The 17,962-nt window shown below is 40.5% G+C and overlaps 1 protein-coding gene across 3 annotated transcripts in view; it reads right to left on the bottom strand.

The window, feature by feature from the left end:
* Window positions 1–17,715, bottom strand: part of LOC117501926 (zinc fingers and homeoboxes protein 2-like) — a 175,793-nt gene extending 158,078 nt beyond the window's left edge. For 2 of the 3 annotated variants that reach the window (XM_034160892.1, XM_034160889.1), the window contains exon 1: window positions 17,545–17,715. The gene's annotated coding sequence lies outside the window, so the exon portion shown is untranslated. Of the gene's footprint in view, window positions 1–16,785; window positions 17,226–17,544 lie in introns of those variants that run through there. The other variant, XM_034160890.1, reaches the window with a different exon arrangement.
* Between the last annotated feature and the right edge of the window lie 247 nt (window positions 17,716–17,962).

Raw genomic sequence — 17,962 nt, forward strand, 5'->3', positions numbered from 1 at the left:
GGAGTTTTTCTTTCCCACTGTAGCCAAGTGCTTGCTCACAGGGGGTCGTTTTGACCATTGGGGTTTTACATAATTATTGTATGGCCTTGCCTTACAATATAAAGCACCTTGGGGCAACTGTTTGTTGTGATTTGGCGCTATATAAAAAATTGATTGATTGATTGATTGATATGCTGGTCAGTCAAAATAGTGTCTGCTCACTGTTCCTGTAATAAAATGGTAAATAAAAAGTGTAATTTGTAAAGCAATAAGGTTTGAGTGTCAGAGAAGCCAACAGCAGCAGAAACAAACACTTCCTTCCATGGCAATGGGTCACGCTCAGACATGGCAGGATGGTGCAAGCCCGCAGCGCCAACACCTTCAAAAAAAAAAAAAAAAAAAAAAACAGCCACGCTGTGGTTTACGCCTTCACCAAAACAAGGAATTTTAAACGACATACAAAGCAGATCACTGAGAAATAAGGGTTGAGCTGCTTTTTCCAAGTTTACACGTCTGTCTGCCTGTTCAGCGTTTATAGATTTGACCACAACTATTAAGTCAGCAAATAAAGTTCTTTCCAGGTTCACGTCTTCCGTCCTACCACTGTTCCACTGGACGGTCTCTATAACGATGCAAAAAAAAAAAAAAAAAATGGCGGAGACAGACAGGATAAATCTTTGTGTTTAAAGATGACAAAGTAGCAAAAAAAAAAAAAAAAAAGTGTTTGGCACACCATAGTGTTTATTTTTAATCTTTATTCAACATTTCATCTACATCTTTATTATTAGGTATAAAGAAAAAAAAATTATATTTGTCACTGAAATTCTAATTAAAGAGTTTTTTAAGAGGCACATCTGCCCGAAAATCAAACCGTGTGACTATGAAGAACTTATAGTTCTGCATTTATTTCTATGACAATAAAAACTGAGATTAATTGTCCAACTCCAACCTTTTTAGGTCCCTGTTAAGCAAATAGAACTCAAAGGAACTAAAGCTGAACCATAACATTTCTCAGAACTTAGTTCAAACAAATCAAGCACCAATTCTTCTGCACACCCATGTGGTCTCGTGCTATCACAAGTCTGTCCATTCATATTTTTGCAATGGCAGAGAAACTGTTCACTACAACAAATAGACAATGGAGGAGGACCAAGCACGGCTTCTCATATCGTTACCGGCTTGTGTCTCAGAAAGACAAGTTTTTGAGCAGCACAAAGGATCACAGTGAGTGAGAATGCTGCAACAACCAGGTGTGCCTGCTATTACTCTGTGTCAAATACACATTTTACACTCAGAGCAACGAGTTAAAAAAACAAACAAATGCACAATTGGAACTGAATTAATTCATTTCCTCCCATCAGACCGCCACTGGGACCGGTTTACTCCAATACTACAGAAGCATCACACATCTCTGAACTTGCTTATTCCATTTGAGGGTTGTGTGGCGGGGGGGATCCTATCCCAGCAGTCACTAGGAGAGAGACGGAGTTCACCCTTGAAATGTGTGTGTGTGTGTGTGTGTGTGTGTGTGATGTAGAAATGTGTAAAAAAAATTTTTTAGAAATGTTAACCAGCGTGTTGCCCATGGGGGTCCATGGGTTCTCGATTGGGTAGTGTTTATAAAATGGGTGGTACTAAATTAAGCAAAGTTTTTAGAATGGCATGTGAGTCCAGAATGTTTTTAGAAACCTTAGACCTCAACAGTTTTTAGAGGAAGAACTCAACCCTTTTATTTACTGTTAATTATATATTTTTTAATGTTAATTTACTGACAGTATTTATGATTTGTTTAGGTTCTTGTTATCATATACAGACTATTATTTTACTATTACTTCTATTTTGTCATTTGATCTTTAAGTTGAACCACAATGGAAATAAGTATTTTCATTTTCTTATGTCATTCATGTATTTTTGACGCATTTACAATTATATTATGCACCTACATTGAACTTACTAACTAAAGTCACGCACACATGCTTTTAATATATAGATGATTTACCGCCCCTTGCTGGAATGGCATGTGAGTCCAAAATGTAATTATCAAAATTATCAACATCCATTGTTCAGTGTTGTTAGCCAAAATATATAGTTTCTCCAAAAATATTAGTCCCATCAATGTTCCCTTTTTGCAGCATTCATCCTTGACCCAAAATACATAAGCATACAAAACATCAAATGTCAGCTCTGCCCAGTTTGTCCGTAATTTAAGTAATATGCATACAGAGCTTTTTGTCTTTTATACATTCTGCCCGCAAGCATGTGCTTTTTTGTTGTTGTTTTTTTAAACAATCCCACAAGCAGAGACAGTGGCAAAAGACCTCAAATTCACTACACTTTTCACTCATGGTAATGGCAACATGACACCTAACTAAACCAACTAAAGCAATTGAGCTACAAAAATAATCATTCAATAACACTAACAACACTGTTTAACATGATGACAACAACTGTCAATTTTCCTCGGTTTCTGCGTGATCAAAGCCATATACACACATGCATGCAGAGGCCACTTTGCTATTATAATATAGATTGCAGAGTTGTGCAGGAATGCAGTTGTTAGCTCCCATTAATGAGCAATTTTCTCATTCCTTATGTAAACCTGTATTTTTTTCTTTTTTTTGAGCCAGTAATACACTTTATGCTGAGGTACATTTTCCACACAGCTTCAATACAGTCACTCTGCTCCAAAACTGAAGGAGGATGTGCGTGCTGCCCTAGTCGACGAAACACAAAAACCACCTGTTTTTGGACTGTAATAAATGTGATGCGCCACAGAACAAGAAGCACCTAGCAACATCGCAATGGTTTAAGTTTCTCTTCAACATCTTAAAATAAATAAACAATTAAAGCAGTTACACACTGGAGCGCTTGTTACACCCCTCAAAAATCTCCGCTTTTAAAACTCTTCCACCCTCCGGAAGCACGCTGAAGGCTCCAGTGAAAGCAGACATATAATCTGCTGCTCCATAAAGAGCGAAGAAAGAATCCAAATACCAGGAGCACATTTACGAGTATTTATATAGTAGCATGACTGATCACTTACAGTCATCTTCGTCACTGTTTTCATTTTAATATGCGATTGTTGGTGCTTCGTGTTTGAGTGCACACATGCACGTTTACATCCTGCTGAACCCAAAGTGCAATTTCAAGGAAATGCGCGTGCACAAGGTGAGAACAGATGTCTTTTCCATGTTTTCTGCAGTTTAGAATGTCAGCAAATCAGCACTGCAACAATGCTCCACCATTATCACAAGTATTCATGTTGTCATTATTCTTTCAAGTACAAAGTGCATGAGTGCAGCACGGCCCGTGTGCACGTAGCAGTGCATCGCAGGGAGGTGCACAAACCTTTTACTTTCCTGGAGTGGTAAGAATACAAAACACAGGAGGTGGGCTGGAGGGCAACAGCCCCCACCCCCCCACGTTTAAATGTCAATTAAAGTGCCTGTTAAAGACTCTACTGAAAGTAAATTCATTATGATTATTCTTGTACAGACGGCCGGGGGGGGTGCATCAATAATTGTTTCATGGTCACATCACAGCCCCCTGAACCCAAATCGAATAGAATCAGGCGATTCCCACCTCTACCGTGCAGGCTGACAGTCTATCACAGACAAACACATTCAGACTCTCACATCTACAGCTAATTTACAGTCACCAAATCACCGAACCCGCAGGTGGAAGCGGGAGCACCCGGAGGAAATCCACACTGACGCTACACAGAAAGGACCAGGTGGGAAGAGAACCTGGAACCTTCTCGCCATGAGGCAGCAGTGCTAACCATTAAAGACACCGTGCTGACCCACTTTGAACATGAGTTTTTTTTTTTTTTTTTCTCCAAACTGGTGGAAGTTTAGTGCATCAGAATCTTTGCTCTGGAACATTCCAAGAACCAACAGAAGACTTTCACATGCTGCTGCTCTGTAATCACATTGGAGAAGTCAAACTAAAGGTGCGTTTACACATAAGCAAGACACGTTACGAATGTCATTTTTCTGTCATTCGTGACACATTCCTGACATTCTTAATGCGACTTAACGCATCTGAATAGGATTTTTAATAGTGCGTGTTGGTGCGTGATATTCTTGATATTCGTGGAGCATGTTTTTGCCTGTCAAAAAAATCTTCCACGAATGTCACACACCACCCTCATTTCGTCTCACGTCGTGGAGGTCGCAACTGAGCGCGTTGATCCGTCTTGATGAGTAGTGATCCTTAATAGAACGTGACAACGTTCGCAGTGGTTCCTGTGATGGTTCTTGGAGCCCAAATTGTCACACATTATTACGAAGTGACAAGGAAACGGTAAAGTTTTGACACGACTTGTAACGCGGCGTCACATTTCACTGCGTGCCACGACGAATCAGTTTTCTGTCATGTGTGCACAATTAAACTCGGCTCCACAGCGTTCAGTTTGATGCAGTATGCCGAAGAGGAACAGAGACGCGAAGTCAGCCAAGTGTCGTTCCACAGTTGCTGAAGCTCCTCAGGAGAACGAGTCTGAGCCAGAGGAACCAGAGGAGCGAGAGGAGACTTGCATGCAGCCAGACATCGCTGCACCTCCTCCAGTCCGGCGGAGGAAGAAGCGCGTGCACAATTAAACCCTGCTGCACCACAATCAGTTTGATTGCTGACACCAAGTCGGCTAAAAGTCTCATTTCAGTGCTCTTCAGCGCGCTCCTGCAGGTGTTCCAACTGCTGCATGTGCCTGATGTTTAGGAAAATGCGCGAGATGAGAACCAAATAAAGCCACACAACTGGCTCTGTCCATCTCCTCCTCCTCCTCCTCCTCTCTGCGCCACTCCATGGCAGAGCCCAACTATGCATGCAGTCACAAAGTTCTTCTGAAAAACTGGAGCGACCTGAATTTGGCTGGATGAATATGGGTGTGTGTGTGGAGACAATTCACCTCGTTCACAACGTGACAGAACCTACGCGCAACAGCGCAGAACATTATTCATGACCGTGCATAATGGTTCCTGATAACTCTTGCGCAACACGTGCCATTAATAGTAACGTGTGGTAACAGGTTGCAACAGTTACTGAGGACACCTGACACCTCTGCCCCAAATCATCACATTCGTGATCAGCGGCCAAGAATGTGTACTTCGTGGCATTCGTGACTTATCGTCGTGATGTGTAAACGCAGCATAAAGAAAAGCAAAAAGGTCCAACTTTACTATAACAAAAGAGGAGTTTTAATCTTGGATCTTCAGACCTTTGTGATGTCATAAAGCAGGGTTGGAATAAAACGGTAAGTCTGATCGACACCAAACCATTTCTGATGTGAGTCGGATCAGCAGCTGCACATTCCCAAACCAGACCTGAACAGGATGACTTGACAGTAGATCTTTGTGATGTAAGGCCAAGATTTGCCACAAACCATTTTACGTCTTCACTGACTAAAGAATGTCATTTTCTTCACAGACATGTCAAACTCTACTGTAACAGGTTCTTTATACACAAACAAAACCTCCAACCTCCTCGATGTCTACAAAGAATGTCTAAAGTTTTGGGTGGCTTTTGAAGGAATTCAGTTTGCAAGCATTACTTTGGCCAAGGAAAGTTGCATCACGGCCTCCATACAAACACTTATTATAGTCCGGCGGCTAAAGGACAAATTTTAGGGGAATCATGCACTTTTATACAAAAGCGCCAAAACTTTATCAGAGGTACTTTATAGTGTCCTGAAGTATATAAGATTGGGAGACATTGAATCCATAAACATCTACACTCTAAAAATTTGGGTTTAAGAGAATAACCATTTTCAGCCTTCTACAGCATATAATTCATGACAAACTCTTATCCAAATGTCTTTTTAAGTTCATAATATAAACTTGAAGGTTATGAAAAATGTATTAAGGCTAAGTAGGGATGCTTGGAATGTACTTCAGTGTGCTTACACTCTTAGAAAAAGCATTAATCTAGGGAAAGTGACTAAATATTGTCTAACTCATTGTGAATATCAATATACCTATGCAATATAGCTGTTTGCGAGCATTGGGCAAAGGAAAGATGCTACTTATGCACTCTAACATATTTACACTCTAAAATAACAACAGTGTTTGAACGGAAAGAAATGCTTTTTTATTAATTACAAGAATTTGTTTTTATGGCCATAACCATTATTATTATTGTTGTTGTTATCATTATTATTTTATGTTATTGGTATTAAGACGATTATCATCACCATATTTTTTAACTGAAAACATTGTAAATACGTGGTTGGCAAACTTCCTAGATATGCACAAATGTTTCATGAATATTTTTAATGAACTACTCTCTACAGCTTTCATGCTAGGAAGATCACAGTGACCTAATTTTATGTCTCAGAGGTAGAGGCCTGTTAAAGATCCCTACAGGCTTGAAATGAGTCCTGTACCTCTTTCCATTTTGAAACATACCACCCTGCTAATGTATAAGGATGTACGGCGACGTATGACGCCGCACGATACATGATCACATAAGCTCAGTATAGCTTTGCACTAGTAGCAGTAGCCATTCTCTACAGCTTAATGTCCAATCTTGATCACTGTCCCCCTACATAACCATATGATCGTATTGTCATATGAATAGCAAAATATACACTGTATTATAACCATGCAAACACCCTTTTAAAAAAAGCAGGATACAGAGCTAAAATCAAAATGTCTCCCACTTTGACATGACTTAATATAACCTAAAGAGTCCCTGGACAAAGTTTGGCGCTTTTGTAAAAAAGTGCACGATTCTATCCCTTAACTGCTGGACTATTACATCTGCCAAGGACGTAATAAAATCATCTGTGTTTATTTTATCTATCTATCTATCTGTCTGTTAGCAAGATTACATCAAAACTACTACACAGATTTTGACAAAAATTTTCACCACAGATAGATATTAAGGCATGGAAGACTACACTGAATTTTGGAAGAGATCTGGATCCAGATCAAGATTTCACTTTATATAGGATTTGAAGGATTACATGAAAACTACATCACAGATTCTCACCAAATTTGCAACACAGATAGATATTAGGGCAAGGAAGACTCCACTGAACTTTGGAGGCAATACAGTCCCAGAGTGGTGGACATGAGAAATCTGATTGCTCTTGTTTTGTTCTGTGCTCAGATCTTCAACACAACAACCCAGCTAAATGTGAAATCTTTCCTTGTTGCTGAAAGCTGTAGTTTTAATTGCACTAAAATACAAAAACTATGCAGCAGCCCCCCCCCCCCCCCCCAAAAAACCCACACAACACACAGCAGAATAAATACAAAATTTGACAGTCTGTCAAGGAGGAAATAATACTAATAATAAAAATAATAATAAAAGTCACTGAACATTTAGGAAAATAATGATACTATTTATAATAATACTGCTGACTTTTAAACCGTGTCCAAAATGACTGTATAGTTTTATAATAATGAAGTCACCTCACATAATCTGATTTATTAAAGGGAAAAAAAGGCAGCTGAGGTAGCTACCCTGGACAGCTAACATCTAACCATCTGAAAAATAATGCTGGACTCTATAAATAACCTTGACAATCAAAATTTATACAGCTGACAACACGCCCAGGTGAGTCAAATAACTTGTCACAAAATCAACAAACTTCCACTTTCCACACACAACTGCTAAATCTCTGTACTGCTCAGACTGCAAAATGCATTTGATTGTATGTTAATATTAGCTATAGAAGTAACAATTTTACAGTCATGTCTGCAGTTATTCTTCTGGAAATGCCCAAAATACCAAAACAACCTGCATCACAAAGCTGATTATTTCAGATTTTTTTTTCACCATCTCAATCCAACCAAGACTAAGCTCATCTTAGGCCGATTTGATGGGCAAAGTTTAGAAAAACCATGATGCAACATAGCTTTGCATTTCCTTTGCTACACCCATTTTTGCACACGTCATTACAAATTGTCACTGATGCTCTTCTAGGTCAAACCCAAACAGGACACCAAGTGCACAGACAAGCATTTTGTAGTTTTTTTTTTTAGTAGTCCTGCCAACATTCCAGCAGACAGGGGAAAGACCTCTGACAGTTAGAATGTGGACTTGGAACGCCAGGTTATTATATTATATGCCAGTAAATGCAGGGATTCCTCTGCTCGAGGCCACTTTGTGGATTCAGCACTTCCTTCACTGGGTTTGGGCCACTGGCTCAAGAGACCCTCGGCAGCCCTGAAAAAGCCCCGTCTATTAATGAAAGCAATTACTCAGGCAAATGTTACGAGAGGTTAACTTTATTTTCTTCACCTTGAGGGACTTAAACCAGCGGCTCTCTGATCGCAGTCACATTTAATCCTGACGTGCAGAGTACTATTCAGGGATTGGGTGAAACTGATCGGGCAAGACGATCGATTATGGATCTAAACTTTAATTCCCCCAATGTCATTACAGTCCTCACACGAACCTGACTTCCAAAAACGGCGAGGGCGGACGGGTTGGTGAACAGTATAACGCGTTCACAGCCTGAAACGGATTCCCGCATTCGAGACGAGGAAGCATCCATCGGGGAGTATCGAGTTCCGGAGGTTTGGGGAGATTTTAGCCTTAGCCAGGGTTTTGGGCCATACTGAGGATGGGACGCTGAAAGGAAAAGCACAAAAAAAACAATTCCTCCTTTATCAAAAGGGGTGGTGACTGCTTGTCTCAATCAGCTGATTGATTACATCAATTATTTTAAATAATGAGAAAAAAAAAATCTAGAAAATATAAGGATTCGTTTCATTTTTTGTTCGTTATAAACTGAATGTCTGTATTCTGGACAAATAGGGCAGAAATGATGTGCCAGTGCTGGTCTGTCAACTTTTATTTATATTTTCTACAACAATTAGTAAAGTAATCAATAGATTAACTGCAGCCAAAGACTGCCTCGTATTTTCTCTCTTCACAGACAACATGGGGTCAGATAAAATCCATTTAATTTTTCAGATAGTAAAATCACCAGGAGAACATTTTATTACGACGAGCTGCAGTTCACAGCGATGCAATCGTTTTTAATACGTCAGCTTTCTGAACACAAACCGATGCAAACCAGCAGAATCCATTCATTTTTACAAACCCGTTTTATTCTTATGTTTCTCCATTTACAATCACTGCCCTAAATGCTGACAGCCAGTTTTTGAACAATACGTTATTCATATGTTTACATTCACACACATACACACACACACACACACATACACCCCCGCCCCAATATAATGTGAATCACGGATTATTTATCTTTTCACACATTCATTCCTGTTTATTCCGGTTGACCCTTCTCATTTGTTGTCACGTTTTCTTGTTTCAGAAAAGAGGATGAGTTTGTGCCTCAAAGTGACGACGGGAACAGAACAGTGACAATATTCAACATAAAACACAAAATTTTAAACCGACTTAAGGTTTGGTGCCGCTGTGCAAATGTGGCCATCCTGAGCAAAGCCACACAGCCTAAAGAGACCTCGCTGAAGTTCTCTTGAGCAAGGTGAGTCGTGCTCGCAGCAGGCACGGCGGCAGAAGCCCCCAGGTGTGAACGTGAGGAAATGTATGAATATCAATGAGGCTGCTGATGAGGAAGAAGCAAGCGCGCTCAGTCAGGTTTTTAAACTGAGAAATGAGGTTTGAATCAAGGCTCAAATTAACGACGGTGGCAGGAGGACGCCTTTTTCCCCCACAACCAATCAGGGCTCAGGACCAAGCTGCTGGTCACTCATGTGTTCAGTAATTGAGAAACACAAACTGCTGCTTCTAATGAGAAAATCAGCATTCGTCTTTTCTCTGCTCGTGAAAAAAAATGACTTCTCCCAAATTGTTTTCTTTAGGCAAACTAAATAAACAGCATGTGGGTTTTTTCCCCCCTCACTAAAATAAATAAGTAATGCCAACAGACTGATACTCGCTTTATTTTACTCATTTGCGTTGATGTTACATTAATGCAGTGGCTTGCAAAAGTATTCAGCCCCTTGGTATTTCATGGATTTTAAATTGTTTATGGTATTTCAAATACAAAAAAGTAAATCAGGTTCTCAATATGAAATTTTCTAAAATTATCTTCCTTTAACCCAAACTCAAAGCAAATCTCTACAATTTGATAAAAATTAATTAAGAATATAAAAGCCAAGATGATTGGTTGCATAAGTAATCAGCCTTTTGGTATAATGCCTGTAAATAATTGGTTTAATTGCCAGTTTTCTTCAGACAAGTCAGGGGATGGATACATGAACATTTCCAAGTCACTGAATATGTCTTGAACTTTATTTACATCAGTTATGAAGAAATACAAACAGTTTGACACTATGGTAAATCTGTGTGGAGTAGACCATTCTCAAAAACTGAGACGAGGAGACGAGTGAGAAAAGCCACCAAGACAACAGGCTTCTGTGGCTGTGATTGGAGAAATTGTGCACAGTGCATGTTTTGCATTTTGTATCACCAGTTATACAGCTTCATGATGAAGTGGTACAGAGGAGGGTTTTATTAAAAAGAAGACCTGAAAGTTCATTTACAATTTGCCAAAAGGTACATCTTAGGGTTTATGGTGATTGTCTAGTGGTTACGGTGTTGGGCTTGAGTCCAGAAGATCATGGGTTCAAATCCCCACCTGACTGGAAAATCACTAAGGGCCCTTGGGCAAGGCCTTTAATCCCCTATTGCTCCCGGTGTGTAGTGAGCGCCTTGTATGGCAGCACCCTGATATCGGGGTGAATGTGAGGCATAATTGTAAAGCACTTTGAGCGTCTGATGCAGACGGAAAAGCGCTATATAAATGCAGTCCATTTACCATTTCTGAGATGCAAGCCTAGATTTGATGTTTTGGTGAAAGAAAACCATCCTCTCTCCCTCTATATTTTTTTTGTCTCTTCAAATTACTAAAATAGTTGACTTTATTGCCACTATCTCCTTCTCCCTCATATATTATTGTGTGTATATATGAATAATGTGTGTTTACAAAATAGGCTATATGAGAATATTCTATTACTGTTAATCCTACTATGAATATTAAAATACAATAAACCATTTGTTCTGTATCATAGCTACATGTGACTTTTGCAGAAAAAAAAAAAAACGTGAAAATCAGTTTAGTATTCAGAGAGTTATGACGGATTAAATGCGCTGACACTTTATTGTGCTGCCAAACAGCACTGAGTGAAGCGTGTCAGATGACCGGTCTAAGATGGCGGCCCTACGGCTCGTCAGTGTCAATAGGCAGTAGTGGTCAATGCGGCGTTTACTCTTTATAATGTCTACGCCAGCAACAGCCACTAAAAACGAGCTTCTACTGGGTTGTAGTTGGTCATAAAACATTCCCCGGCAGTGCAAATAAAGCACCAAATCGACACATAAGTGACCTCAAAGCACAAACACAGGAGTAAGGTCTCAACCTCACCCAGCCTGTAAAAACTCCCTCAGCATTTTTTAATTTTTACAAGAAGAAACCACAAGCAGACCAGAATCAGCGGGGTAACCATCTGCTACAGCCATAAAACAAGACAAAAGTCACAACACAAGATAGACAGAATGCACAACAAGAAATCATTTTTTGCAGGAAAAAAGGCCATATACAAGCCAGTGACAATGTAGGAATTCAAAGACAACCTGCTAACAACAAATACAGTAAGAACAACTTAAATAGGACAGAGAAGTCTGTATCTCCAACAAATTGCAGGGAAGAAGACAACAAAAAAGGTAGCAGAACACAACAAAACTGGATAATAGTGCAGCAGATAAGCGAATATTTACAGAGGAATCCTTCACATGGGCACCAAATTTGGCACAAATAGCTACTCCTTAGACATTACTCTTTTGGAGACGCCGAGTGTCCACTTGAATGTTCAATAGGCGGCCACATAGGGGTCAAAATTTTAAAATGCTCCAATCATGTTGATGGGTATATTATTTGTCTGATCATACAGATTTCAAAAAGTTATAGTTTAGACCATCTCTGACTGAATTCTATGGAGTTATGGAGTTAAAAAAAAAAAAAGGTGAGAAAGGTCAATTTCAGGGGTTACAAGGGTCAAAAGTTAAAGATGCTAAGATGCAATTTTGGTTAAAAAAGTGGTGCAAATTATTGGTTGAGCAAATAGAGTATTAAAAAGGTATAGTTTGCTATTGAATCCAGTGGATATCAACATTGTTTGACCTTTACTGTGGACACCAAACATTCAACACAGTGAAAAGTATTCCATTTATTAAATCATATTAGCTCAACCAATAATTTGTATCACTATTTACCAAAATTGGAGCAACTTCAACTTTTGACCCCTGTACAAACTGAAAGTGACCTTTGTCACCATTTTTGCTTATTTTACCCACAAACTCCATGGAATTCAGTCACAGATAGTCCAAACTACACCTTTTTGGAACCTTTATGCTCAGATAAATAATGTGGTATAGTTTTCAATATGACTGGAGCATTTTTAAATTTTGAACCCTGTGTAATTCTTCAATTGACCCCTACCTGGCTGCCTATTGAAAATTCATGTGGGCACTCTGCTTTTTCTAAAGAGTAATGTCTAAGGTGTATTTGTGCCAAATACGGTGCTTGCATCACCATCTGAAGCATTTTTCCAGTTATCTGCTGCACTAATAAACGCAAAACTACTTTAAGCACAGAATTTAAAATGAAGCAAATTGTGAAAAGTGACACGATAATGGATTGTGTGAAGCCACAGGACCGCCTGAAGCTAACAGGAAACATTGACAGTAACTGATGAGCTTTCTAGCAAACATACTGAGGCAATGAAACTAGAGTCAAAGTCAGACATCCTTCGATGCATCACTTCCAAAACAGAAGCCGATAGTAATCAATCCCCCCCCCCAAAAAATGCCATGATCAGACTGCCTGGCATGCCGCTCCTCGCACCATCTCATGAAAGTAAAAGGTGGAAGGTACATGAGATGAAAAGTGAGCATGAGCAAGGTTCAGCCTGTCACTTCTGCTGTGTGCATGAACGTGCATGTGCCAGAAAAACTAAATAAATAAAAAAAACAACAAAAAAAAACTTCATTTTAATGCATGAAGAGTTGGATGAAGATGACAAACTCACTACAACTGGTCACGGATGCAGAACAAAATTTTTACAATTACCCATTTCTTGGATGAGTTTATAAAATTATATTTTTTTAACGCCAAGAACCAAAAAGTCTGAGTTTATAAAATCCAAATATATTCCAAATCACCTTAATTCCAGTTTGTCACCAGTTTACGTGATGCTGCAGGTTGACAATTGATAACTGCATCAGAAGATTTTTGAAGTGATCATAAAAACCTCCATGAACACTTTGGTGGTGTGCGGTCACAAAGCGTATGCAGGTTTAGCGGTCGTTTGTTCTGGTTCATGTAGCCGTCACACACGGCCGTGACTAAAAGTCTCTGAGGGCAATACAAACCCAGGATCGGGTCCATTTCCCTCAGTAAAAATCATCCAAAACACATCAATTGGACCATAAAAGCACCGATGTGAAGCGTCTAAATGGTGAAATGAAAATGTGCAGAATGACAGTGTGCAAAATATGTGCATGTTTGCGTGCCTGTATAGCAAAGAATGTGGTTTGGTGTGTCAGGTCAGGTGGCAATGCCAAATGGTAAATCACAGCTGCACTTCCTGGAAACCAACAAAATGTGCCCACCCCCACAAAAAGTCAGTGGTGTGTCAGAGCAGGTGGTGGGAAAGCCAACGTGCACAAGATGTGTGATGTCACAGTGAGCGTGTTGGTGTTTGTGACAAACCAATAAGGACGAGTGAATGCGTGCCGACTGGCAGACTGACAGCATGACAGACTGATCCCTGCATCCGGATCAGAGGATCAAAAACCAAGATGCGGCAGCCGCATAACGGCTGAAATGTGAAACACACAAATGACAAAACTTTATTAAAAAACAAACAAACAACAACAACATGATTCTAACACAGTAGAGATTCAGAATCTGATCAAACATGAATCAGTTTTCACATCGGGTCAGAGAATCCTGACATAGAAAATCCTCCGCCTGGAGGTCACTGCAAAGCTAACCTGAACCATAACGCTAACCTAAAACCACAAAACCAGCCCAAGCTTTTCTCCAAACCAGAATGCTAACAACCTGAACCATAACGCTAACCTAAAACCACAAAAGCAGCCCAAACTTTTCTCCAAACCAGAATGCTAACTCAACCCGAACATAACGCTAACCTAAAACCACACCAAGCTTTCCTCAAAACCATAACGCTAACCTAAAACCACACATAGCTTTCCTCAAAACCATAATGCTAACTCAACCTGCAAAGCTAACCCAAACCATAATGCTAACCTAAAACCACAAAAGCAGCCCAAGCTTTTCTCCAAACCAGAATGCTAACTCAACCCGAACCATAATGCTAACCTAAAACCACTCCAAGCTTTTCTCCAAACCAAAATGCTAACTCAACCCGCAATTCACAGTGAACTCATTAAGGCATAAAGGGGTAGAGCATGCGTGGCTGTGTGTGACAAAAAAGCCTGAACACCTTTGAGTCTGAAGCACAAGCTAACAGCTAACCTCGGTTGGGTGTTTTTTAATTCATATTTTTTGGACTGCGCAGTGGTTCTCATAACAGTTTACTTTAGTGTGGACAGTTAAGGTTATCCGCTGCATATTTCCTCAGTAATCGTGCATTAAGTGGACCTACTAAGAGCTGCTAAAACTGCTAATACCATTAGCATACAACGTTAAATAATACAAGCGTTTAACTCAGTGTGAATATTGCAAAAGGGACGTTTTAGATGGTCTGTAAGGACGTTTCACCCCACAACAAGCCATATTATTCCAGGTGTTTGTAATAAAATCTTCCAAACAGACACAAAAGGGAGTGGCTCTGTTTCGTTCAGACACTATGAGGAGTCATCATCGATGGACAGAGTCGCTGTCACTCAATGCAACCACGCCCACAATGATACAGTTTTATTAACTGAAACATCTTAAACTAAGAAGTTAGAAAAAAAATTTCACACACACCCCCCATACAGTTGTCATGGAGGAGGAAACTTAACTATCAATAGAGACCAAAACTGATTTTTTGTACCAGGCTGTAAACATGTTTATTTCTGTTCTAAAGTTAGACATTTTAAAATGGGTTTCTATGGGAATGAGCTCTGTTTTGGAGCCAGCCTCAAGTGGCCAGTCAAGGAACTACGTACACTTCCTGGTTTGGGTCAAAATGCAAGCTCGAGTGTTGCTGCTTCGGTTTGATCAGAATACTCAGAAGTAACGGCATCAACTGAACTACAAAGAAAATGAATGAATAACTGATATATTAAGAAGCAATTATGTAACTCATTAACCTAAAGCAGGTTTAATGTCATAACTTCTAAATATGATGAATTGTTGGTGTTTCTTTTCCAAAATAAAAGACGGCCGATTATTCATTATTATATGGAATGAGATTTGAATAAAAAATACAGCTGATGAAAACACTTGCACTCACTCTCTCTCTCACACACACACACACACACACAAACACAGAGAGAGAGATGTGACAATTCAAGTTTTTCAAGTAATACCACATTTCTATCTGGACCCCAATCACATTCCGTATCTGTAGAAATCACTCAAAATAATTATTTTACAGTAGCAATAAGATGACGAGGAACAGATTCATCATTTAGTTATTGCAAGAAAAAAAAAACTGATGTGTGTGGAACCGGTTTAGACCACTTTCAAATGGTGTTCAACTGCTTGAAAATACTTAACTGGTTTTACACAAATCTAAAACAGTTCCATAGCACAAACAGATTACTTTTAAAATAAACGTTAACTAAGAAGAGAGAAAATGATCTACAGCCGTTATTAATTTAAACAGCTCTAAACCAAACAAACTGGCTTCATTTGGACTTAATCCGGTTTCAGTGGATAAAGGGCCTTTAACCATCATGTTTTAAACTGGTTTATTTTATATGGTGAAATAGACAGTTGGTTCAGGCACCAAGTACAGGAATGAGTGCCACAAACAGCTTTACACGCAAAAACCATCCAGCCAGAATCAGCAAAGCCCGGTGTCGCCAACCAAACAGTCCCGCCATAAAAATTGGTCCGCCCTGCCTTCACTGCGTGTGCATCATTTTGGACTACAGCAGCACATCTGAGACTGACTCTCTACACCCAAAGCGATCAAAGGGAATAGTGTGATTATTAACCATCAGATGACAAATTAAAACCGCTTAAATCATACTAAACTCAGTTTTAAGCAGAAACGAGGCAATAATTGGTGAGTTGTCACCCACGCTGAGAAATAATGTAGGCGCAGCAGCTTCATGTCAGATTCAGACATACAAAAGCCTCAGATATCTGTCGCTGAGATAGATGATGACTTGAGCGTAGTTTTAAGCAGAAACAAGGTGATAATTAGTAAACCGTGGATGGCGATCGGAAATTACGCTGCTGTGGTCCAAAATGATGTATGCGAAGTGAAGGCAGAGCGGACCAATTTTTAGGGGGGACCGTTCAGTCAGCGACACTGGTTTAAATGTGAAAATCAGCAGAGCACAGTTTAAATGTGAAAACAATCCAGCCAGAATTTTTTTTGATTATTATTTAATCAGGTTAGTCCCATTGACAAGAGATCTCTTTTGCAAGGGAGACCTGGGCAAGTATAAAGTTTCCAATTCACATAACCTGCATGTATTTTAATTGGAATCGGCACAGCCCAGTTTAAATGTGAAAACCATTAAACCGGAATCGGTTGAGACGGAAACCAGTTGAATACTGTCTCCTATGCAAACGCATGCCGCTGTTTCTGTGTAAAACAAACCAATCTTTCGTAAAATACATTTCGTTTTAATTCATAAGACCTCTAACAAACAAATACTCACATAAGCTGGCAGCAAGTTTGTCCAAAAACCGGTCTAAAACCTGTTTCAAACCGGTATGTTTCCATGCAGCCGCTGACGGCAGCGTCACCTCAGATGACCCGGCCATCCAGACTGGCTGTCTGCTAGCTTAGCCCCGTTTGATCCGCACCTACAGCGGGCAACAACACCACCACCACCACCACCACCGGCAACAACAGCCAGGCTGCCTCCCGCTTTGACCGCACCGTCACACAGCGGGCTTCGCTCGCACTTGTGACGGCGGTGTTGCGCTCCCTCGGCGGGGGAGCAGGAGGACGAGAAGCAGCCAAAACAAACATCCAAACGCGGGAAGCCAGGCTGCTGTTACGGGGAGAGCCGAAGCTAAGCTAGCTTCACCCGGCTAACGGCTAGCTCCGTTGGCTAATAAATTTATTATGTTCACTTTCACATCGGCGGGGGAGGGAAAAAAAAAAAAAAAAAAAAAGTTGGCAAGTAAAAAACCACCGCCAAACAGATGACATCCACTTGTTATGCAACTACCCTCAAATACAACGCCGCTCAAGTGACCTCCGGAGCCGGGTGTCCGCTCTCTAAATCCGGACCGTTTGTTGGGTGACAGCGGGGTGACGGAGCGGGCGCTAGCAGCCGGGGCACGGAGGCAGCCAGGCGGCCAGACCCGCTGCACGCATCCCGCTCTAACTCAACTTCACTTTTGCGATCACTTTGGAGAAAATTCCCAGCGTGGAGTTAAAAAGCCGAGAAGTTCCCCTGCGGTCTTACCTGTGAGCGGTGTCCGGGCGCGGAGTGCGAGCGTCTGGAAGTTGATTGTTGCGGGGATTCGGAGCGGAGCTGCGGCGGCGCATATAGCTTAGCGCTGCTACGGTAAAGATCGCAACATAGCTAACCTAAAGACAGCAGCGGCTCCTCCGCGCGCGCGGGGGGGGGGGGGGGGGAACCGACAACGAAAACCACATGATCATTTACGTCACCATACATTGACACAGGATGCCGAATCCACGCTGCGCGCGCGCACGTGGAAATGTACACAAAAGTTAGATTTTTTTTTTTTAATGTGGGGCGTGAGATCCGCGATGACACCGTTTATACATGACATTTTTGTCATCATTTGTCTGCAATGTTGCCTCATGACAGTCATAGCATCTTTTTTTTTAAATATATCTTTAAAACATGATTTACT

The sequence above is a fragment of the Thalassophryne amazonica genome, chromosome 20 (genome assembly GCF_902500255.1).
Source record: "Thalassophryne amazonica chromosome 20, fThaAma1.1, whole genome shotgun sequence".
In the NCBI taxonomy this organism is placed as follows: Eukaryota; Metazoa; Chordata; class Actinopteri; order Batrachoidiformes; family Batrachoididae; genus Thalassophryne; species Thalassophryne amazonica.